The sequence below is a fragment of the Mesoplodon bidens genome, assembly GCF_964165515.1.
Source record: "Mesoplodon bidens genome assembly, chromosome: 12".
Lineage (NCBI taxonomy): Eukaryota > Metazoa > Chordata > Mammalia > Artiodactyla > Ziphiidae > Mesoplodon > Mesoplodon bidens.
This window is the reverse complement of record NC_138168.1, coordinates 81,674,104-81,699,789: the sequence shown is the minus strand read 5'-3', so window position 1 is coordinate 81,699,789 and position 25,686 is coordinate 81,674,104. Positions and strand designations below refer to the sequence as shown.

At 42.0% G+C, this 25,686-nt stretch overlaps 1 protein-coding gene across 5 annotated transcripts in view; it reads left to right on the top strand.

Annotated features, from left to right (window-relative positions):
* CNKSR3 (CNKSR family member 3) overlaps nucleotides 1-25,686 on the top strand; it is a gene marked incomplete at its 5' end in the record, with an annotated part of 104,056 nt that overhangs the window by 39,611 nt on the left and 38,759 nt on the right. The gene's annotated exons all lie outside the window — the stretch shown is intronic.

Below are 25,686 nucleotides of genomic sequence, written 5' to 3'. Positions count from 1 at the left end.
TTTCTAAGGCTCCTTCTAGGAATCGAATTCTGAGTCCTGAATTTAAACCATTGTTCTGGTCTTCTTCTGTATACACATCTGTCATTTTCTACTTTTTGGCAGTGTGTATGTATGTGTGTGTGTGTGTGTATATACCTATATATATATAATATAGCATGTGTATGTATGTATCTATAGATACACACACATGTTGTATTATACATAGTATAAATAAACAATTATAAAAATAAATTTCAAATTAAGTACTTCTTTTTCAGTAGAAAAATATCATTCTAAAGGTGTGATTTTCCTATCAGGCATAAGGCTTTTGCAAAATCACTTTGAGTGATTCCCTCTTAGGAATCTGACCTGGGGTTTTTGCTTGGGTGACTAAACAGTTGTTGTGATGACCATGAGAAGAAGATAGCATCTCCAGTTGTTGGCCCTCCTCAGGACCACCTGTTGACCATATATTTCATGAGACTCCCTGAAGGCATTTGCAAACCCTACACACACAAGTGCTGTCGGGCAGTGTCTATTTGATGCTAAATAAATAGATCTGAGTTGGCTCAGATGGAATGAATTCTTTGTTCCGGGGAAAATGTCATTCTTTCAGAACTTCCAAGCAGAAAGCTTTTGTTTTGTTGGTAGTGCCATGCATTCCAAAATAAGAAACAGGCCGATGAAAGGATAGAGGTGATTTGAGTCAAATACTGTGAGTTTCGGGGTGGGAGGTGGCTGGTGGTGACTGCGGTGGCATCTGGGGAGGATGAGGTAGGAGGTTCCGTGACAAGGATTTTGGTAGCTGTTGTCTCCTTTAAGAACTGGTCTCGGTGATGATCGTCAAGGCTCTCTGGGGCTCTCAATGGAAACACAGCCGCTGTCGAACGTCAATTCCTCTTCCTCAAAGCTTCACCTTCCTCCTTGCTTTTCCGTATCTCCCTATACTGTATGTTCTCTCTGCAGTTAACTCTTTTCATAGAGCAACCTTCCACATTTTCTTCCCCTTGTAAAAAAAAAATACAAGTGGAGGGCAACAGCTCAGGACATCTCTGCCCCACTCCCCCAGTCCCATCCCTCCCCAACAAAGGTTTCTCCCAGGGAGTTCTCCATTCTTTCCCTGAGAGCAGGGCCTGGGTCCCAGACTGTGGTAGAACCTTCCAGCTTTACGGTATTTCCCAGTTTCTGCAGCATCCTTGCTCATGCTTGCGTGTGCTTCTGGAGGGCAGGTGCTTCTTTTTGTGTGTATCGTAGATGCAAATCAGTACAGGAGCCCAGTGAACTGAGCTGTTCTCTGCCTAGAAAGCGTACCACACACGGGTTTTTTTCTTTTCTTTCATTTATTTTTTCTCCTGTGGTTTACTTGGCTGATTTTTTTTTTAATTGAAGTATAGTTGATTTACAACGTTGTGTTAGTTTCAGGTGTGCAGCAAAGTGATTCAGTTATACATATATATATCTCCCTCTGTTCTTTTTCAGATTATTTTCCATTGTAGGTTATTAACAAGATATTGAATAAAGTTCCCTGTGCTATACAGTAGGTCCTTATTATCTATTTTATATATGGTAGTGTTTATCTGCCACACTCCTAATTTATCCCGCCCGCCCGCCTCTCCCCTTTGGTAACCACAGGTTTGTTTTCTGTGTCTGTGAGTCTATTTCTGTTTTGTAAATAAGTTCATTTGTATCACTTTTTTAGATTCCACATGTAAGTGATATCATATGATGCTTGTCTTCCTCTGTCTGACTTACTTCACTTAGTATGATAATCTCTTGATCCGTCCGTGTTGCTGCACATGGCATTTTTTCATTCTTTTGTATGGCTGAGTAATATTCCATTGTATGTATGTACCACATCTTCTTTATCCATTCATCTGTTGATGGACGCTTAGGTTGCTTCCATGCCCTGGCTATTGTAAATGGTGCTGCTATGAACGCTGGGGTGCGTGTCTTTTTTTGTTGTTTTTTTCTGTAGCCCTCAGGATATACAGGTTGGTGTTGACCTGCACTGACAGCTACTTCTCATTTTCTCTCTCTCTCTCTTTTTTTTTTTGTAGTATTCTCTCTCTCTGCCTTTGTCTTTTCCTGGGATGCTAATGGCTTGCAGAAAACTTGAAGTATACCCCCTAATCTTCCCTATTTTTATTTGATCCTGAAAAGAGATAGCTTGCCTTTTTCTAAATTCAAGTTTTTGAAAAATTACTCTGGGAAATATAGATATGTAGAGAATTTTATGAATTCTGCAGATATTTAATCCTTTAAAGGCAGTCATTTTTACTGATGTATCACCACCCTCTTATAGTCACTGCTGGCCTAAAAGGCCAGTTTCTAGAGTCACCTTCAAAAGTGAAAGAACTAGAAAAGAATTCAATTCAGATTTCCTAGAAAAAAAATAGAATCTATCTCACCTGTATTTTATGGTGTTGTTAAGAAACTTGGGACAGCGACTCAAGATGTTATCAACAGCAAGCCTGTAGGAATTGGTGTCCTAAGTTCCTTAATTTTCTCATTGACCCATCTAGGTGGGAGAGCCATTTCTATTTACATTACCATTAAAATTTCTGATGGTAGTCATAGACGGTAAACTAAGTCAGCTTAAATGACTTGAATAATTTCCTGGTATATAACACTGTACTTTCTTTAGATCATATAAAGGGATGTCTGTGAATCTCCTGAATTGGAGGATGGAGAGGCACTGTATGGTGGTGAAGAGCAGAGACCCTGGCGCCAGCCCCCTGGCTCTCAGCCTGGGTCTGTGTGGCCTTGGGCAAGTCAACTCCCCTCTCTGTGCCTCAGCTTTTCAGCTCTGAAGTGGGACACTTCTAGTACCCAATCTTGCGGACCCTGGGAGGATTAAATGGTTTATATATATTAAATTTTGGCAAGGTGCCTGCCATGTGGTAAGTGACATTTAACTGTTCGTAATTTTATATATTTATTTTTCCCAATTCTAAGAAGTTTCTTCTTAATTTTATATCACAGAAAACTTGATATCTTCTCAGCCATAGTATTTGGTGAGATAAATCAACCCTATTTTATTTTGCATTAAAGGCTTTAGAATTTGTTTGAAGCCATCAATTTTGCAGGTCTTAAGACGGAAACTCCTCTGTTTATTCACCAAATACAGACCTCTTGGAGGGTTTTCACCTGCATTTCCTCCTGTATCCTGATGCCACACCTGAGAGGATCCTGGGAGCTTAGGCTTTATGGCTCATTCTGGCCCTTGACTTTCTTTTTTTAAAAAAAAATAAATTTATTTATTTTGGCTGCGTTGGGTCTTTGTTGCTGTGCACGGGCTTTCTCTAGTTGAGGCGAGCGGGGGCTACTCTTTGTGGCAGTGCGCGGGCTTCTCATTGCGGTGGCTTCTCTTGTTGCGGAGCGTGGGCTTAGTTGCTCCGCGGCATGTGCGATCTTCCCGGACCAGGGCTCGAACCCATGTCCCCTGCATTGGCAGGTGGATTCTTAACCACTGTGCCACCAGGGGAACCCTGGCCTTTGACTTTCTTTAATGTTCTCTTAAAATCTATAATTTGTAGTGTATGTCAGTGTGAATGTTTCCATGTGTAGATTTTTTTCTTTTGTGTATCTTAGAAAGCTCTGTAGCCATCGTCTGGTCCCTCATTGAGGGAGACAGACCAGGCGCTGCCGGCCCTGCTTCGTGAGGAGGGAGCGTGTCCAGGGAGGCTAGTTGCACCACATCCTGAGTCAGTGCTTGCTGAGCCAGCAGAGGGCCAGTGTTTAAACTCTGTATAATTCAAAAACAAGAAGTATACTCCTGAATTCTGCCCTCATTCTGGGCGTATATGATCTTATAAGGTATTAACCTCAAAAGTACTATTTTTTCCTCTCGTCCATTACTGTGTACAAATAGTGCCAACTACCTGCCCTGTGGATGGGAGCTGGCTTTGGCATTTGGGCCCTTGCCCTTTCTGTTAATAGGGGGTTGGATGATGGTGGTATCCTATTAATTTGAAGATGGGAAGAAGAAGACAGTGACCGAAGATTATAGGTCCGTATGGGAATTCCCTGGCGGTCCAATGGTTAGGGCTTGGCACTTTTACTGCCGTGGACCTGGGTTTGATCCCTGGTTGGGGAACTAAGATCCTGCAAGCTGCACGGCGTGGCCAAAGAAAAAAGCAAAAAAGATTACAGAGTTGTAGAAATTCAGTGCTGGTTGGCCATGGGGTCAACTTTCCAGCCCCTGCCTTTACACACTGGAGAACAGGGGACAAGGTCTGCTCGAGGTCACATAGCTCCTAAGGTTAGAGCCACAGGCCTACATGGTGTTCCCCCTGCACAACATAAAGGCGACTTTGCAAGATGAGGACCTATGAGATCAATGTCACTCAGTAGCATAGGACATGATGCATTTCGTGTTTCCCTAGAGTGCAGTAAAAATGGGATTTTCTGGAGGACGAGGAAAAAGCTTCACTTTAATCCCTCAGGAACCCAGAGTGGATGTTCTCTCAAGCCACAATTATAGTAAACTTGTGGGGAATTTGTGTTGAAGAATCTAGAAGATTCTTCCCCCGCCACACCATAAGCTGCGAGGGCTAGGACCTTCTCTATCGATTTTCCCATCAGGAATGTCTGCAGCTCTGGTCTCAGGGGGTTCATGAAAGAAAGATAAGAAGGTGCGAGCCGGACAGGGTCACTAAGAGGAATGTGAGAGGTGAGGGGATCCTACAGCCTCAAAAATTCACCCCTGTCAGAGTTGGGATCTTCAACCTCAACCAGGATTTCTTTTCTTTTCTCTCTTTTTTTTTTTTTTTTTTGCGGTACGCAGGCCTCTCACTGTTGTGGCCTGTCTCGTTGCGGAGCACAGGCTCCAGACGCGCAGGCTCAGTGGCCATGGCTCACGGGCCCAGCCGCTCCGCGGCATGTGGGATCTTCCTGGACCGGGGCACGAACCTGTGTCCCCTGCATTGGCAGGCATACTCTCAACCACTGCACCACCAGGGAAGCCCTCTTTTCTCTCTTTTATCCAGCCAATATCTGAACGTCGCATTGTGCCAGGCAATGCATGAGACATAAGGCTGCGTCATCAACACAGGCATGGCCCCAGCCCCATATTTTAGAAAGGGAGAGAGGCAAATGCAGGATAATGAACAAATAAATACTCACAGGCTTGCTAAGTCCTGTGAAGGAAGCAAACGGGACACACAGGGAACAACAGCAATTTGGGGGCTCTTTTGCATACGGGGCTCCACCGGAGGCGTCCCTGTGATGTGATATTTGAGTTGAGACTGAGGGGTGAGAAGGCACGAACGTTCTAGGTTAAAGGAGCATCACAGTGACAGGCCTTGAGGTAGAAAGGGCCAGATATCGTCAGTGTCCAACGTGGTGGTCTGGGGAGAATGTGGCAGGAGACGAAGTTGGAGAGGCGGGCAGGACCCGGACAGACTAGCCTGGACTTTGCAGGCTGTGGATTTTCATCCCACAGGGCTTGGAGCAACATTTAAACTGTGTGTTGAGAAGGTTTTAATGAGTCTTCAGAACGTTAATCTACGTGAAAGACGCCCATCACCCAAGACCATATATTGTATGACTCGATTTATGTGCAATGTGCAGAATCCATTATGTGAAATAGCCAGGCAAACCCAAAGAGACAGAGAATAGATTAGTGATGGCCCAGTGGTAGGTGGTGGGCTGTGTGACATGGACAGTGACTGATTTATGGGCCCAGGGAGTTTTTTTGGAGGGGGGGGTGTTGAAAATAAAATTGGTTGTGGTTATGGTTGCATGAATATACCAGAACTCACTGAATTGTACACTCTATATAGGTGACTTGTAGGGTATATACATTATATTTCAACAAAGCTGTTATTAAAAAATGAAAAAGTCTACTGCTGCCTGACAAACCTGCTTCATTGTTCTAGGCAGCTGTCCCCAGTCTAGCAGCTGTGAGGGCCTTTCTCTGCCCTCCTGGCATGTGAGCATCTCCTGCCCCTTCTCCTGCGGCCTCACCAAGTAAAAGGCATCAGCTGCTGATAATGTCGCTTCTTTTTTTTTTTTTTTTTGCGGTACGTGGGCCTCTCAGTGTTGTGGCCTCTCCCGTTGCGGAGCACAGGCTCCGGACGCGCAGGCTCAGCGGTCATGGCTCACGGGCCCAGCCGCTCTGCGGCATGTGGGACCCTCCCGGACCGGGGCACGAACCCGTGTCCCCTGCATCGGCAGGCGGACTCTCAACCACTGCGCCACCAGGGAAGCCCCATGTCAGCTTCTTGCATCAAACCTCCGTGTCTTCCGATCCCGTACAGGCTTCTGCGCTGTCCTTTCACAATGCTCAGAAATGGTTTTAAATCCTGACTCTGCGTCTTGTTGGTTGTGTGACTTAGGCCAGTTATTCGACAGGTCCGTGAGCCCCAGTTTCATTTCTTTTTTTTTTAATTTAAAACTTTGTGGGCTTCCCTGGTGGTGCAGTGGTTGAGAGTCCGCCTGCCGATGCAGGGGACACGGGTTCGTGCCCCGGTCTGGGAAGATCCCACATGCCGCGGAGCGGCTGGGCCCGTGGGCCATGGCCGCTGGGGCTGCGCGTCCAGAGCCTGTGCTCCGGAACGGGAGAGGCCACAACAGTGAGAGGCCTGTGTACCACAAACAAACAAACAAACAAAAAAAAACCTTTGTATTTTCACAAACACTTAACTAGCACTTACTATGTACCTATCACTAATATCTGTAAGTGCTTTAAGAATATTAACTTATTTACAAATTTTAACACATTTACTCATCCAGATAACCCCATGAGGTGTAGGTACTCTTAGCTTCTCCACTTTGTGGGTGAAAAAACTGAGGCACAGAGAGGTTAAGTCACTTGTATGAGGTCACACAGCTGGGAAGTAGCAGAACTGAATCCAGGCAGTCTAGCTCCAGAGGCCTTGCTCCCAAACACTCTACCTCCATGGTCACAGGTACTCTCCTGGCCTGTAAAATGGGCTTAATATAAGCTTCTTCCCTTGTTTCGTTTATGATCCTTTGATCTTCAATGACTATATCTTATACCATTTCTGCAGAGCTCAGCATGGTGCCTGAAGCATAGTCTGTAAATAATGTACTTAATTAAGTCACTTTCCATCCATTTCTTCATTGACGACCTCAGACCCCACAAGGATTTGGGTGCCCCGTTGATGTTTGGGCTCTGCCTTAGCTCTGCCTTTTAGGGCCATGATGTCACAGGGAAGGCACGCTCTGCATTTAGGTTTCCTCATCAGTAAAGTAGAGATAGTAATGACCTGGCCAGCATCCTCCCCCGGCTCCTCTCAGGGATCAGTGACACATCACCGCATGGGCAGGTGCCCTGTAAACCCTGCAGCCCCCTAGCAATGCAGGAGTTCAGTTTCCTATGCAGCCCAGCTGTTTGGACTGTGCAGTGTTGGTAGATGGTTGAATAGACTGCAGTTTTCCCATGGAAATGTTGATGGACCCAGGTGAATTGGAGGTGATTGATGTGTTGTATGTTCATCTCAAGATGGAACTTGCCCCTGGGCAGTAATGACACCCAAACAATGGGCGAAGCTTCCAGGTTTGTTGCCGTGGCCACTGCATGGTCCACACTGTGAGTTGATCGTCTGCGGTTCCATGAACTTAAACTTGCTGCCTGTCCAGGGAACTAGTTAATTCTTCCTTCGGTTCAGGGTAGGCATGCCAGTGACAATACTTGTAGCCAATGTTTGGTTCTTAGACCAAACCTAATTTATAGTTTTGGAAAAATAAACTGTGCTGGGGGTGGTGGAGAGTACAGTTTACTGGGTGAAGGACATTCTTTTCTCCTCTTTCACATGTTGCCCCCCTCCCCGCTTGGTCCAGGTGTTCCAGAATTGGATACAGTGGTTTGGTTACTGAATTACAACAACCAACCTTGGAAAGGACACATTTCTTTTACCAGAGTATTGTGCCATGCTTTGTGTTCATCTTCTCAATTTTGTTTTTGTTTTTAGAATCTGAAAACTTGGTTTGTAGTTTTTGTTGAATAACAACTATGATATGTACGTATATGGTTGTCTACGCAAACACACGCATACACACACACACAACCTCAGACATCTACGTCACTGTTCAATTTCTTCCCTGCACTTGGTGTTATCTTTCAAGTTCATGATACTTTTTGGGGGTGGGGTAAGGGAAGAGGAGCTCAGTGCTGAGCATTCAGGGCTGTCATTATAGTCTGAATTCTGGTCTTTAGACCCTCAGTTCTTTGGTTGATTGTGATTTGCATGTCAGTTTTTTTCCCCAGTCTTTTAGAGCAGGTCTAAAGATCATCCAAAAGATGATTCCAGACAACACTAACTTCTGTCCTGTCCCCTGTCCCCTCTCTGGGCACTTTTCGCCTTCGTGGCTGGACTCAGGATGCTGTGGGCATGGCAGGCTGGGTCCCTTTCACAGCATCAGAAGTTGTGCAGAGTCTGCGTGGGTGGAACGCTGGGGGGCGGTGGGTGGGTTTGCCAGACCTTTAACTTGGAAGCCAGGCTTTCCTGGTTAAAATCTTCAGCTGGGATGCATTCCTTCCCAGTTCAGAAACCTCAAATGAGAGCAGTCCATCTGACTTGTTTTCTGGGTAGCTTGAATCCTTGAACTCCTATTTTCACTTCCTTAAATTATCCTGGCATGGACATATTTGCTATTTCCAAGTTTTGTTTCAGTAATAAATCCTCTACTTATGTAGTAAAACCCAAAGAGTAGCTGTTTTTTGGTTACATCTTCTGATGTCTTCTGAGTGAGGTAAGTCTTAGAAGACACTGGTAACTAGTAAGAAAGTTGAGTTTGCTTTAGAAATAAAGTACTGTTTTTTTGTTGCTTCTTGTAAGAACTTGAAGCCATGGATTTGTTGCTGCATTCTTTTGCAGCTCTTCCGGTGATGTGTGGACCAGCTTTGCCCAAATGTTTAAAAGCTGTGCCAAAGCGAGAGAGTGGCATGGACATATATACACGACCAAACGTAAAATAGATAGCTAGTGGGAAGCAGCCGCATAGCACAGGGAGATCAGCTCGGTCCTTTGTGACCACCTAGAGGGGTGGGATAGGGAGGGAGACGCAAAAGGGAAGAGATATGGGAACATATGTATATGTAGAACTGATTCACTTTGTTATAAAGCAGAAACTAACACACCACTGTAAAGCAATTATACTCCAAGAAAGATGTTAAAAAAAAAAAAGCACAGACTTTTGTCTTCAGCATTTCTGTTCTTTCAGCTTGATGCCTTCCTCCCCACCCCAAATGGACAGCCGCGTGTTCCTCCTCCTTCACATCAGTTGCTCCATTCCATAAACGTAGTGAAGAGGCTTTGTTGGTTCTTAATTGAGCTTCCGGGGTCCTCGCTGCTGGATCTGTGGTTGTGTTTGGATTTCACACAGCTTCTGCTTTGAAGGCAGCGGGAGGCCTCAGCAACGACTGCACATGCTCACAGCTCTAATCAGGGCAGAAGACCGGACAGTTTTTCTCAGGACCAAGTTTATTGATTTGCTAATTGTTTTTGTCTCTGAGGAGGTTTGGGATTTAAGTTTCTGGGCAGTTTATTTCCTTCTTCATACTCTGCAATGGTAAGTACAGGTAACATACTAAGTGGAGAAGTGTAGACTTTTAGATCTGAAAGGTACTGAGAGTTCTTTTAACCTGCTTTTCAGACAGTGAATTTAGTTGTTGTCCCCTTTCTTCAAATTATATTAAACCAGAAGCCTGGCAGGATGACTGAGAAAATCAGAGCAGCGAGCAGTAGTGTATGTGGGTGTCAGGTTTTTTTTTAAATTTATTTATTTTTAACATTTTTATTGGAGTATAATTGCTTTACAAAGGTGTGTTAGTTTCTGCTTTATAACAAAGTGAATCAGTTATACATATACATCTGTTCCCATATCTCTTCCCTCTTGCGTCTCCCTCCCTCCCACCCTCCCTATCCCACCCCTCTAGGTGGTCACAAAGCACCGAGCTGATCTCCCTGTGCTATGCGGCTGCTTCCCACTAGCTATCTATTTTACGTTTGGTCGTGTATATATGTCCGTGCCACTCTCTCGCTTCATCCCAGCTTACCGTTCCCCTTCCCTGTGTCCTCAAGTCAGTTTTAAAGTAAGCCTGTTAGTTCACTCGAGGGGCCCAAGAACCAGAAGTAAGTGGTTTAGCCAGTGTTGTGCATGGCAGAACATGGACTAAAGCCAGACTAAGAAATCAGGTTCCCTTCATTAGAGAGCAGGTTATTGGCTGCCAGGGGCCGTAGGGAAAGAACTGACACAGCAAGAGGGCACAAGGGAACTGTCTGGGGGGACAGAAATGTTCACATCATGATTGTGGTGTGGTTACATGGCTGTATGTATTAGTCAGAACTCATCGACTGGTACACTGAAAATTGGTGAGTTTTATTATATACAAAGTGGATAAAAAGTTGTAAGGGGTCTCCTAAAACATGTTCAGGATTTTTTGGGGGAGGGAGGGAAGGAGATAACACTTTCTCTGCTTTTTAATTCAGTGTAATTATATTAAATGATTCTTTCAAAAATATCAAAAGAAAACAAACAATCAGACTCACTTCATTCCCAGTCTCGTCTGTTTGTCCAGTTGGCAGATTTACCATCACTCTGGACTCCTTGCTGCTGTTAGTTATACCAAGGCTTTGCACACCTTTTCTCTAGAAGGCCAGATAGATAGTAAGTATTTTGGGCCTTGTGGGCATTTGGTCTCTGTCTCAGTTACTCAATTCTGTTATTGTATCTTGAAAGCAGCCAGAGACAATATGTAAACAAAAGAGCATGGCTGTGTTCCCATAAAACTTTACCTCCAAAACTAGGCGGTGGGCCAGATTTGGCCCATGCCCTGTATTTGCCGATCTGTGAGTTACACCTTTGTTCCTTTTGGAGAAACTCAGCGAAATGGGCGTTTTTCTACATCCTCACCAGAAAGATGAATGTTATAGAAAAGTGGAATTGTAGAGGCGTTTGGCAGACAACAGGTCCTCAAGGGCTTGGAATGCCCAGCTAAGCTCACAGATTTCGCTCTGTCAAGGAGAGGATGGTTTTGCCCAGGTCGGATTGTGGAGGATGAACCAAGAGGGAGAAGGGACTGAGCATGGGAACCAGTTTCTGGATGATTGTAGAAACCTGGGCAGCAGTGACAGTAAGACAAGACGGAGGAGATCTAGTGGAGGGGTACTCAACATTAAGATGGAGAGAACTCAGAAACCTGAAGACTTGAAGTCCTGGGGATGAAGAATCTGGAGGAGGAGGCGGATGGTTTCCACCTTCTGGCTGGACAACTCTGTACGCCTTGGGGTCATTGACCAAAATAAGGAAAATGGGGGAGAGGCAGGCTTGATGAGAAAGATGAGTTTAGGTTTGAATTGTGTTGAGTTTTAGATTAGCAGAATTTGGAACGCATCACTGTATAGCTCTGTAGCCTTCAGATTTTTGATCATGCTTTTCCATAAGTAAGTAATTTGCAGGCACACACTGACAGTACGTAGACATTTATCTCTAAGTAATACACACATTCTACTGGACTATAGTGCATATTATAAAACCTAACATAAGAATTAGGCATATCCAAAGGGTAAGAAATATTTTTTTTAAATTACAAGGCAAATATATGTTTAATGTGTGATTCTTCATGAACATTAGGATGTTACATCATTAGATGTGACACCATATTTCTAGTAGTGCTCTTAGATCTGGTCATCATTTGATTAGAATCATCAATTCACCGTTTCTGATAGTTAGCTTGGGCTTGTGTTACCTTCAGTGTGCAGTTCATTTTGCTTTTCTTGCTACTCCTTGTCCTTTTGAGATCGGTGTAGGATTCTGAGCCGAAGAAGGGAGGTCATGGCTGCAGTTGCCTCCCCTCAGAGTGCACACAGGATATTCTGACAGGGGTGAAGGAGGATGGCTTGTGAGGAAATTGGATCCTTCCACATCCAGAGGGAGGAACTGTGCTTCCATCAGGGGTCTCAGCAGGTGCAAAGGCAGCAGCACAGCTGGCTGTGTCCTTTTGTCTCAGGCTGCTGCTGGGGCTGAGACAGGCTGGGACCTGGGACGCTTTGCTTCAGTGCCTGCACCTGGACACACGTCTCCTCGGGCAACAGAATACAAAGAAGCTACAAGGGATTAAAAATAACTGCGTGCATGCACAGCTGGGGAAAATTCTGGACAAGATACAAAAAGACCAAAAATCCAACAGCTGCTTCTGAAGAGCCGGGAGAAAAAGCAGGACACTGCGCATGCCCCCTGCACTCAACCCCTCCAAAGGGGTGGGCAAAACACCTAAGCCCCCACTCCAGCCCATCCCTCTGGACCCGCCCCCATCCTCACCCCATATAAGGAACCAACCTCCCCCACCTCCGGGAGTGAGCAAAGGAACCTGTTACTTGTTTTTGCTCCCCCTGCTGCAGCAGGGGCCCCAATAAAGCCCTGCCTGAATTTTTTGTCTGGCCTCTGATCAACTTCTGTTGATTAAGGAGGCCAAGAACCCTGGTCGGTAACAGACTCCCCCCTTCACTGTTCTTCTTGGAGACACTGATTGTAGTTTTGACTCTTTAGGAAGGGCCAGTGGGTCAGGGGCCCGTCTGACCAGGCAAAAAGAATTCCTCAATCCTTCAACGTTATGGAGCTAAAACTCAGTACACCCTGTGTTTCAAACATGGTGTTATTGCCTGAATTCATACTGCTATACTTAAACCAGTTTTATCAGATAGTTTTTTGTTTTTGTTTTGTTTTTTAATATTTATTTATTTGGGGGCTTCCCTGGTGGCGCAGTGGTTGAGAGTCCGCCTCCCGATGCAGGGGACACGGGTTCGTGCCCCGGTCCGGGAAGATCCCACATGCCGCGGAGCGGCTCGGCCCGTGAGCCATGGCCGGTGGGCCTGCGCGTCTGGAGCCTGTGCTCCACAACGGGAGAGGCCACAACAGTGAGAGGCCCGCGTACTGCAAAAAAAAAAAAAAAAAAATTATTTATTTGGCTGCTCTGGGTCTTAGTTGAAGTACACGGGATCTTCGTTTCTGCATGCAGGATCTTTTCATTGCAGCATGTGAACTCTTAGTTGTGGCATGTGGGATCTAGTTCTGTGACCAGGGATCAAACCTGGGTCCCCTACATTGGGAAGGCAGAGTCTTAGCCACTGGGTCATGAGGGAAGTCCCCTATCAGCTAGTTTTAAAATTAAGGCCTACAGACTTCAACAGAACGGGGTGACAAAGAAAGTTATTCTAGGGCTTCCCTGGTGGCGCAGTGGTTGAGAGTCCGCCTGCCAATGCAGGGGAGGCGGGTTCATGCCCCACTCCGGACAGATCCCACATGCCGCGGAGCGGCTGGGCCCGTGAGCCATGGCCGCTGAGCCTGCACGTCCGGAGCCTGTGCTCCGCAGTGGGAGAGGCCACAACAGCGAGAGGCCTGCGTACCGCAAAAAAAAAAAAAAAAAGAAAGAAAAAAAAAGTCATTGTAGGATAGAGTTGGGTGTCTCACTTCACAAAAAGATACTTGGAGGTCCGAACAGTAGACCACCCTTCTGAATTTTGGGGAGACGTTATAATACGTTGAAGCAGGAGTGTCAGTAAGTTGAGAAGGCGGAGGAGTTTTGATGTCAGGTCCTTAACCATTTAATGTTTTTAGAAGTGTTGGGAATTCCGAGAATATTGTAATTAGATGTAAATGTTCCACCCAAGCCTTGCTTCCTTCCCTTTGGTTCAGATCATCAAGAACTGACCCCCTGCTAAGTGTTCCTCTCCTTTGCATTGGAGGTTCCTCCCCAGCACAGTGCCTTGTATGTGCTCGTTGCACCATAGTGTTGCTGAATTAAATTGAATTGTGTGACCTGTGATTGATTCTCCTAGTCAAAGAATACAGTATACCCAAACCCTGTTTGCATCATCTGTCACTTGGTGGCCCTTTTAGGGGACCTACATGAGATGCAAATCTACAAACGTTAGTTAGATCGATTTCCGAATCAACACATTTACTTTATTTACTTATTTTTGAATTTTATTTTACTTATTTTTTTATACAGCAGGTTCTTACTAGTCATCCATTTTATACACATCAGTGTATACATGTCAATCCCAATCACCCAATTCATCACACCCCCACCCCCACCCCCTGCCGCTTTCCCCCCTTGGTGTCCATACGTTTGTTCTCTACACCTGTGTCTCTATTTCCGCCCTGCAAACTGGATGATCTGTACCATTTTTCTAGGTTCCACATATATGCGTTAATATGCGGTATTTGTTTTTCTCTTTCTGACTTATTTCACTCTGTATGACAGTCTCTAGATTCATAGACGTCTCTACAAATGACTCAATTTCGTTCCTTTTTATGGCTGAGTAATATTCCATTGTATATATGTACCGCATCTTCTTTATCCATTCATCTGTCGATGGGCATTTAGGTTGCTTCCATGACCTGGCTATTGTAAATAGTGCTGCAATGAACATTGGGGTGCAAGTGTCTTTTTGAATTATGGTTTTCTCTGGGTATACGCCCAGTAGTGGGATTGCTGGGTCATATGGTAATTCTATTTTTAGTTTTTTAAGGAACCTCCCTACTGTTCTCCATAGTGGCTGTATCAATTTACATTCCCACCAACAGTGCAAGAGGGTTCCCTTTTCTCCACACCCTCTCCAGCATTAGTTGTTTGTAGATTTTCTGATGGTACCCATTCTAACTGGTGTGAGATGATACCTCATTGTAGTTTTGATTTGCATTTCTCTAATAATTAGTGATGTTGAGCAGCTTTTCATGTGTTTCTTGGCCATCTGTATGTCTTCTTTGGAGAAATGTCTATTTAGGTCTTCTGCCCATTTTTGGACTGGATTGTTTGTTTTTTTAGTATTGAGCTGAATGAGCTGTTTATATATTTTGGGGATTAATCCTTTGTCCATTGATTTGTTTGCAAATATTTTCTCCCATTTTGAGGGTTGTCTTTTAGTCTTGTCTGTAGTTTCTTTTGCTTTGCAAATGCGTTTAAGTTTCGTTAGGTCCCATTTCTTTATTTTTGTTTTTATTTCCATTACTCTAGGAGGTGCATCAAAAAAGATATTGCTGTGATTTATGTCAGAGTGTTCTTCCTATGTTTTCCTCTAAGAGTTTCATAGTGTCTGGCCTTACATTTAGGTCTTTAATCCTTTTTGAGTTTATTTTTGTGTATGGTGTTAGGGAGTGTTCTAATTTCATTCTTTTACATGTAGCTGTCCAGTTTCCCCAGCATCACTTATTGAAGAGACTGCCTTTTCTCCATTGTATATCCTTGCCTCCTTTGTCATAGATTAGTTGCCCATAGGTCCGTCGGTTTATCTCTGGGCTTTCTATCATGTTCCATTGATCTATATTTCTGTTTTTGTGCCAGTACCATATTGTCTTGATTACTGTAGCTTTGTAGTATAGTCTGAAGTCAGGGAGTCTGATTTCTCCCGCTCCGTTTTTTTCCCTCAAGACTGCTTTGGCTATTCAGGGTCTTTTGTGTCTCTGTACAAATTTTAAGATTTTTTGTTCTAGTTCTGTAAAAAATTCCATTGGTAATTTGATAGGGATCGCATTGAATCTGTAGATTGCTTTGGGTAGTATAGTCATTTTCACACTATTGATTCTTCCAATCCAAGAACATCCATCTGTTTGTATCATCTTTAATTTCTTTCATCAGTGTCTTATCGTTTTCCGCATACAGGTCTTTTGTCTTCCTAGGTAGGTTAATTCCTAAGTATTTTATTCTTTTTGTTGCAATGGTAAATGGGAGTGTTTCCTTAATTTCTCTTTCAGATTTTTCATCATTAGTATATAGGAATGCAAGAGATTTCTGTGCATTAATTTTGTATCCTGCAACTTTGCCAAATTCATTGATTAGCTCTAGTAGTTTTAGGATTCTCTATGTATAGTATTATGTCATCTGCAAATAGTGACAGTTTTACTTCTTCTTTTCCAATTTGTGTTCCTTTTATTCCTTTTTCTTCTCTGATTGCTGTGGCCAGGACTTCCAAAACTATGTTGATAATAGTGATGAGAGTGGACATCCTTGTCTTTTTCCTATTTTAGAGGAAATGCTTTCAGTTTTTGACCATTGAGAGTGATGTTTGCTGTGGGTTTGTTGTATATGGCTTTTATTATGTTGAGGTAGGTTCCCTCTATGCCCATTTTCTGGAGAGTTTTGATCATAAATGGGTGTTGAATTTTGTCAAAAGCTTTTTCTGCATCTATTGATATGACCATATGGTTTTTCTTCTTCATTTTCTTAATATGGTGTATCACATTGATTGATTTATGTATATTGAAGAATGCTTGCATCCCTGGGATAAATCCCACTTGATCATGGTGTATGATCCTTTTAATGTGTTGTTGGATTCTGTTTGCTAGTATTTTGTTAAGGAGTTTTGCATCTATATTCATCAGTGATGTTGGTCTGTAATTTTCTTTTTCTGCAGTATCTTTGTCTGGTTTTGGTATCATGGTGATGGTGGTCTCATAGAATGAGTTTGGGAGTGTTCCTTCCTCTGCAAATTTTTGGAAGAGTTTGAGAAGGATAGGTGTTAGCTCTTCTCTAAATGTTTGATAAAATTCACCTGTGAAGACCTCTGGTCCTGGACTTTTATTTGTTGGAAGATTTTTAATCGCAGTTTCAATTTCATTACTTGTGTTTGGTCTGTTCATATTTTCTATTTCTTCCTGGTTCAGTCTTGGAAGGTTATACCTTTCTAAGAATTTGTCCATTTCTTCCAGGTTGTCCATTTTATTGGTATAGAGTTGCTTGTAGCAGTCTCTTAGGATGCTTTGTATTTCTGCGGTGTCTGTTGTAACTTCTTTTTCAATTCTAACCCTATTGATTTGAGTCCTGTCCCTCTTTTTCTTGATGAGTCTGACTAATGGTTTATCAATTTTGTTTATCTTCTCAAAGAACCAGCTTTTACTTTTATTTATCTTTGCTATTGTTTTCTTTGTTTCTATTTCATTTATTTTTGCTGTGATCTTTACGATTTCTTTCCTTCTGCTAACTTTGGGTTTTGCTTGTTCTTCTTTCTCTAGTTCCTTTAGGTGTAAGGTTAAATTTTTTATTTGAGATTTTGCTTGTTTCTTCAGGTAGGCTTGTACAGCTATAAACTTACCTCTTAGAACTGCTTTTGCTGCACCCATAGGGTTTGGATGGTTGTGTTTTCATTGTCATTTGTCTCTAGGTATTTTTTGATTTTGTCTTTGATTTCTTCAGTGATCTCTTGGTTATTTAGTAACGCATTGTTTAACCTCCACGTGTATGTGTTCTTTACATTTTTTTCACTGTAATTCATTTCTAATCTCATAGTGTTGTGGTTAGAAAAGATGCTTGATATGATTTCAATTTTCTTAAATTTAGTGAGGCTTGATTTGTGACTCAAGATGTGATCTATCCTGGAGAATGTTCCCTGTGCACTTGACAAGAAAGTGTAATCTGTGTTTGGATGGAATGTCCTATAAATATCAATTAAATCTATCTGGTCTATTGTGTCACTTAAAGCTTGTGTTTCCTTATTAACTTTCTGTTTGGATGATCTGTCCATTGGTGTAAGTGAGGTGTTAAAGTACCCCACTATTATTGTGTTATTGTCGATTTCCTCTTTTATAGCTGTTAGCACTTGCCTTATGTATTGAGGTGCTCCTATGTTGGCTGCATAAATATTTATAATTGTTATATCTTCTTCTTGGATTGATCCCTTGATCATTATGTAGTGTCCTTCTCTGTCTCTTGTAATAGTCTTTATGTTAAAGTCTATTTTGTCTGATATGAGAATTGCTACTCCAGCTTTCTTTTGATTTCCATTTGCATGGAATATCTTTTTTCATCCCCTCACTTTCAGTCTGTATGTGTCTCTCGGTCTGAAGTGGGTCTCTTGTAGACAGTATATATATGTGTCTTGTTTTTGTATCCATTCAGCAAGCCTGTGTCTTTTGGTTGGAGCATTTAATCCATTCACGTTTAAGGTAATTATCTATATGTATGTTCCTATTCCCATTTTCTTAATTGTTTTGGGTTTGTTTTTGTGGTTCCTTTTCTTCTCTTGTGTTTCCCACTTAGAGAAGTTCCTTTAGCATTTGTTGTAAAGCTGGTTTGGTGGTGCTGAATTCTCTTAGCTTTTGCTTGCCTGTAAAGCTCTTGATTTCTCCATCAAATCTGAATGAGATCCTTGCTGGCTAGAGTAAGCTTGGTTGTAGATTCTTCCCCTTCATCACTTTAAATATATCATGCCACTCCCTCTGGCTTTTATAGTTTCTGCTGAGCAATCAGCTGTTAATCTTATGGGAGTTCCCTTGTATGTTATTTGTCATTTTTCCCTTGTTGCTTTTAATAATTTTTCTTTGTCTTTGATTTTGTCAATTTGATTTTTATGTGTTTCAGCATGTTCTCCTTGTGTTTATCCTGGCTGGGACTCTCTGCGCTTCCTGGACTTGGGTGGCTATTTCCCTTCCCATGTTAGGGAAGTTTTCGAGTATAATCTCTTCAAATATTTTCTTGAGTCCTTTCTCTCTCTCTTCTCCTTCTGGGACAGCTATAATGTGAATGTTGGTGCATTTAATGTTGTCCCAGAGTTCTCTTAGGTTGTCTTCATTTCTTTTCATCCTTTTTTCTTTATTCTGTTCCATGGCAGTGAATTCCACCATTCTGTCTTCCCAGTTGCTTATCCGTTCTTCTGCCTCAGTTATTCTGCTATTGATTCCTTCTAGTGTATTTTTCATTTCAGTTACTGTGTTGTTCATCTCTGTTTGTTTGTTGTTTAATTCTTCTAGGTGTTTTTCTTTAATTCTTCTAGGGCTTTTTTAAACATTTCTTGCATCTTCTCGATCTTTGCTTCCATTCTTTTTCTGAGGTCCTGGATCATCTTCACTATCATTATTCAGAATTCTTTTTTTCTGGAAGGTTGCCTATCTCCACTTCCTTTAATTGTTTTTCTGGTGTTTTATCTTGTTCCTTCTTCTGGTCCATAGCCCTCTGCCTTTTCATTTTGTCTATCTTTCTGTGAATGTGGTTTTTGTTCACAGGCTGCAGGATTGTAGTTCTTGCTTCTGCCGTCTGCCCTCTGGTGGATGAGGCTATCTAAGAGTCTTATGCAAGCTTCCTGATGGGAGGGATTGGTGGTGGGTAGAGCTGGGTTTTGCTCTGGTGGGCAGAGCTCAGTAAAGCTTTAATCCACTTGTCTGCTGATGGGTGGGGCTGGGTTCCCTCCCTGTTGGTTGTTTGGCCTGAGGCCACCCAGCACTGGAGTTTACCTGGCTCTTTGGTGGGGCTAATGGCGGACTCTGGGAGGGCTCATGCACAGGACAACTTCCCAGAAATTCTGCTGCCAGTGTCCTTGTCCTCATGTTGAGCCACAGCTACCCCCTGCCTCTGTGGGAGACCCTCCAACACTAGCAGGTAGGTCTGGTTCAGTCTCCTCTGGGGTCACTGCTCTTTCCCCCGGGTCCTGATGAGCACACTACTTTGTGTGTGCCCTCCACGAGTGGAGTCTGTTTTTCCCCAAGTCCTGTCGAAGTCCCGCAATCAAATCCCGCTAGCCTCCAAAGTCTGATCCTCTAGGAATTTCTCCTCCCATTGCCAGACCCCCAGGTTGGGAAGCCTGCTGTGGGGCTCAGAACCTTCAGTCCAGTGGATGGACTTCTGTGGTATAAGTGTTCTCCAGTTTGTGATTCACCCACCAAGCGGTTATGGGATTTGATTTTATCGTGATTGCACCCTTCCTGCCGTTTCATTGCAGCGTCTCCTTTGTCTTTGGATGTGGGGTATCTTTTTTGGTGAGTTCCAGTGTCTTCCTGTCAATGACTGTTCAGCAGTTAGTTGTGATTCTGGTGCTCTTGCAAGAGAGAGTGAGTGCACGTCCTTCTACTCCGCCATCTTGAACCGGGACACCAACACATTTCCTTTAAAACATAGCAAAATAAAGCAAAATCCTGTGGTTAAAAATACTTTAATGATCAAAGTACTTGATGTGAAGGGCTGTCAGAACAACTCTGGGCTCACTGTCTTTGTGGAATTAGAGGTTTTGCTGATTTGAGCCTATAGGCTGAGAGCATAGCTTTGGGATGTCTTTCTAATGGGCTGCACCTGCCAGGACAGAGGCTGATCTAGTCAACAATCTGATTTCAGTCTCGTACAGAAAATTAGAAGGGAATAGCTCTAGAGTTTTTGCGCTGGGGCATTTACTGTCATGTCTTAATCTTCATGTACACAATCCTTTCCACATTTTGGAGAGATTAATTAGTTAATAAAAACTAATCCTTAGTACAGAGCAAGTATCTTGTCAAAGATTGGAGTTTTGTTTTGGGGTTTCATTTTGTTTATAATATTTCCCAGTGTAGAAATGACCTCCTTTAATCTTGAAACATTGAAACTTGCAACAAATACCCTGATATCACAATCAGTAGTTCTGTTAATTTTAGTTACTCACTTGCATGGGAAAATAAAATCAGGTGACTTGTGCGTTCGTAAGAACATGAAGTTCTTTGTCTTTCTTATGCATTCAGTTATTTATTTCACATACATTGTGCACCAACAATGTTCTAGATGCTGGGGAATAGCAGTGAATAAAAATGAAGACTCTACTTTCATGGTGCTTGTATTCCAATATAAATCCTAAAATATTTTTAGGTAGGATCAATGATAATGGTAAGCTACCAAATTTGGGAATATATTCTGGGGAAGCTAATAACAAAGGCTGTTGTGATTTTATTTTATCTCCAATTTATGCTGTTCCAGAGGGGGCTACCTAAGCATTTGTGAGTTTGTGTGTCTCTCTAGCAACTTTTGTTCTGAACACTGAGGGGACTGACGACCTGAATAAATCAATTTTTTAATTGAACGAAATATGTAATTATTTGCTTCATAGTGTTCTAAGTTCTTTATAACTATTAACACTTAATTTTCATCACAGATCTGTGTAGTAGGTAGTGTTATTATCTCTGTTTTACAAATGAGCCAACTGGGTAACTTGCCCCAGGTACCCAGTTAGCAAGAAGTAGGATTGGATTGGAACTCAGGCTCTTAACCACTGCCCTGTTGCTTTCTGATATAAATTATAAAATAGTATTTTTAAAAATAATAAGATATTTCTTTTTTTTTTCCTTTTTACCCTTGGGATTTCTCTGAAATTTTAAGTTTATTTACAGGTTTGGGAAGAGGGGAGGAAGTCTGGCTGTCTCTCCCTGCTGCTTCCATTCTGTGGGAACTCCCTCTCCTTTGCCTTCCTGATTCTTTTCACATTGAATTATGTGTTTAATTTGTGTAAATGGAATGTGTTTAATCTAATTTTATTTAATTCTGTGTTTCTCTCAGCGCTGCTAGACTTTCAATAAGTTCCTTGAAACAAAGAACTGGTAAATAGATACATTTGACAAATAGGTTAAAGTGTACTGTGTATTACAAATTCTAAAACCAGTTTATTTGAAATTGGGGATTTTCCCCTCCTTCGTGGGACTGCGTAATAGTTTGATTTCGCTGTTTATAAATGTGTAATTGTATTCTAAACAATAGGATAACTGAACAATAGGCCATCTTGTATTGGAATAATACAACTGGAGACAATACTATTTAAAACTTAGCATATTCAATAGACATGTCCCTTGAAGGGAAATTCTTTTTACTTTTTAAATTTTTTATTGAAGTATAGTTGATTTACAGTGTTGTGTTAGTTTCAAGTGTTTAGCAAAGTAATTCACTTATATATACATATATATATATATACATATTTTTATTCCTCTCCAGAGTCTTTTCCATTATAGGTTATTACAAGATATTGAATATAGTTCCCTGTACTATACAGTAGGCCCTTGTTGCTTATCTATTTTATATATAGTAGTGTTTATCTGCTAATCCCAAGCTCCTAATTTATCTCTCCCCACCCCTTCCCCTTTGGTAACCATAAATTTGTTTTCTTTGTCTGTGAGTTTGTTTCAAAGTTCATTTGTATCATTTTTTTAGATTCCATATATAAGTGATGTCATATGATATTTGTCTTTGTCTGACTTACTTTGCTTCGTATGATAATCTCAAGGTCCATCCGTGTTGCCGCAAATGGCATTAGTTCATTCTTTTTTATGACTGAGTAATATGCCATTGTATATGTATATCACATCTTCTTTATCCATTCATCTGTTGATGGGCATTTAGGCTGCTTCCACAGGGGAAAGTCTTTAAGCCACTCTAGATTCTGTATTTGGGTAGGTAGCAGCATGGTGTTTCCACTTGGTAATTCTCCTACATCTCAGAGATCTTCTGATTAGTTGAGGTCAAACCATTTATATTCCTCAGAATCCTCAAGGAGATTCTTGCCCTTTCTCAGGCAAATGTTCTGCTGTTTGGTTCAGTTCCCTCTTGTCCTATCCAGAAGCTTCATCACACCTCTCATCTCAACCTTCTTCTCTGTGTCCGAAATATTTCCTTAATGCACTGAAGCTATTTCTGAAATCCTGTTTCTTCAGTGAAACTTTTCATAGTTAAAAGAGAAATCTGGCCTCATCTTTATTTCTACTTATTATTCAGGGGTGAAACTTTATGAACATCCGTAGTGCATGGTTCCTTCACTTTACACTTAATGGACTGGTTTATTCTGCACATGACAGCTAATATGAGTCAGTTTTGTTCTCGTATTTTGAGCAAAGAACTTGCCTGGCACAGTAAACATGAATTGCAGTTCTTTTGGTCATTGGGCCTTGTTTATTTTCGGAAAGAGTTTATCGCATGTGGATGAACATGAAATAAAGTGTTATTAGGTTTGTGTTGGTTTGTTAGGGCTGTCATAACAAAGTATCACAGACTGGGTGGCTGAAACAACAGGAATTTATTTTCTTGAAATTCTGGAGGCTAGAAGTCTGAGATCACAGTGTTAGCAGAGATGGTTTCTTCTGAGGCCTCTCTCCTTGGCTTGTAGATACCTTCTTCTCCCTGTGTCTCCACATGTTCTTCTCTGTGTATGTGTGTCTCCTCTCCTTATAAGGACTCAGTCATATTGGGTTTGGGCTCATCCATATGACCTCATTTAACTTAATCACCTCTTTAAAGACACTACCTCCAAATACAGTGGTGCTCTGAGGTATTGTATTGCTGATTAGAACTTCAACATATGAATCTTAGGAAGATCAATTCAGCCATGACAGGGTTGAAATGTACAATATAGTTGTCTTAAATTTTTATGACAAGTTAGAACAAAAATTCCTTTTAAAGCTTAAAAGAAGGCAAAGGAAGAGAACCTTCTGAAGGAGGGGAGATTGTAGGATATTGGTTTGATCTGGCTTAAAACTGGCTAAGTCATTTAGGGCAAAATTCATAGTAATTAGTCTTTTGTCCATACTTTCCCAATTTTTTGGATTCAATAAAATGTGAAGTATCTTTTAAGCACCTCTAGGTTTCCATGATTCTATTATAATAATAACTGTTTTGTAATTAGACCTTACTGCTGATTTAGGAAGGTGTTTGGAGAGGAATGTTTATAATCTCATGTTTGCAGGGTAGAATGCAAAAGGATCAGGGCTTCTGTCAACAAACCTTGATTTGAATTTGAGCTCTTTTCTTCTGTATTGAGCTGAAGAAAATGGCTGACAAAATCCTTCTCTTGGTATCTTACCAGCTATGTGACTGTGGACAAGTTATGCAACTTACACGAGCCCTAATTTAGTCATCTGTGAAATGGGAATAAAGTTGTAAGGAGGCTCTCCTCGGCTCTTGGCCCTTGTCACTGTTGACTACTGCAGCTGGATTGTGTGCAGCTGCCCCTGGCTGCCCCAGTGGCATGACACTCCATGCCTGCTGACTTGTGTGGCCTCCACTGCCTGCTCAACTCACATGCCATGGAGGCCACTTGTGGCTCGAGGCCATCAAAGTAGATCTGAGTTTATATCAGTGTCCCCAACCTTGCTGCTGTGTGACAGATCCCCTCTGATAGACAGATGTCACTTCAGGGAGGATGGGTTGGTTCTGACTAGTTATCATAAAATTAATTTTTTCTTAACCTCCTCTTCCTGTATTTATTTGATCGTCCCAAACAGTTATCAGGACATTGTTCCTCTTCCTACATCTTATCAAGAGGTGAAAGCTTTTGCCACTTTCAAAACTTTCAAAAAAGTGGGGCAGAGATATCGTTTAGCCTAGGATATCAGATTTTGAGATGCATGGACTTTAGTGTTGCCAAAAGTAAGTGCCGGACCTACGTCTACTTTTCCTGGTTCAGAATACCCACATAGAGAGCTTTCGTGAGAGTTAAATGAAGTGTGTGTGTGCTTGTGTGTTTGGGTGGGAAGGGGACAGCAACATGCCTTCCACATACTTTATTCTAGTTAAATTGAGTTTTCATCCTTTGTGTTGGGATTGAATTTATATAAATCTACCTTTTAAAACACTAAGGTAGGGGCCTCCCTGGTGGCGCAGTGGTTGAGAGTCCGCCTGCCGATGCAGGGGATACGGGTTCGTGCCCCGGTCTGGGAGGATCCCATGTGCCGCGGAGCGGCTGGGCCCGTGAGCCATGGCCGCTGGGCCTGCGCGTCCGGAGACTGTGCTCCGCAACGGGGGAGGCCGCAGCAGTGGGAGGCCCGCATACCGCGAAAAAAAAACAACAACAACAACAAAAAAAAACAAAACACTAAGGTGGCTTTTATTTTTGGGCTTAAACAGATCAACTAGTTTAGTATAAGATTTTCCAGTAAAACCATTAACGTGTTGACCAGAGAGTTCTCTATACAGGAGTAAAGAATCCCAAGTTCTTTTAGGGTTACCTATTTTAATCATTATATAAGAACATTAAAATACAACACTGTTGGCAGTAGTATTTGACCTAGAAAAATTCCCATAAACTAACCCATTTAACATTGTCTTTCTCTGGTACCACTGCTGGTACCTACTCCTCTAGATCTTGTATTCATCAGAACTTTTTCAGTTGCAAGGGACAGAAACTCAACACAGATAAGCTTAAGCTAATAAGGGAATTTATTTTTATTTAAGTAAAAAATGCTGGGGTTAGAAGTATCTTTAAGTAGGGTTAGATCCAGGGACATGTTGGATGTTACTGGGACATCTTCTTTGTCTCAAAGATTTATTTTGTAAAACTGATCAGAAAAATGACTGCCAGCATCCCCAAATTTGTATGTTTATGACTTCTAATTGGAAAGGAAGAAGGGGACTTTGTCTTCCTATGTTCATATATCAAATATCAGGGAAGATTTTGATTGGTTCTGCTTGAGTCACATGGTCATCCCTGAACCTATAACTGGCTGATGGATAGAATAGTGTGGCCAATCACTGTGGCAAAGCATCTTGATTGGCAAGTCCACTGGGATCACATGGGCTGGGAGAGGGATGGTGTTCCAGAGGAAGACTGCTTAGCAAACAGACAAACATATGTCTAGCACAGATAACTAGCATTTCAAGTCAGTAGGGGTTAGTGTTTATTCTTTTAGCTGAAAGGGAATGGGATGGTAACTGTCAAAATTGTGTAGGATCCATTTGAAATTATTTTTTTTGCATTTTTAAAAATAAAACATTTTTAATTATTTATTTTTTTAAGGTGGTAAAAGATACAGCACATAAAATTGACCATTTTAACCTTTTTTTTTATTGCAGTATAATTGCTTTACAATGTTGTGTTACTTTCTGCTGTACAAATAAGCTGTGCATTAGATTTAAAATCTGCTTAAGAAGATGCGAGGACACACTTGAAAGATGTCCTTCAGGTGGAATACACATTGTATAGACAATCAAATAGTGGAGCATAATTGGCAATTCCTGAAGTTGATTTAAAT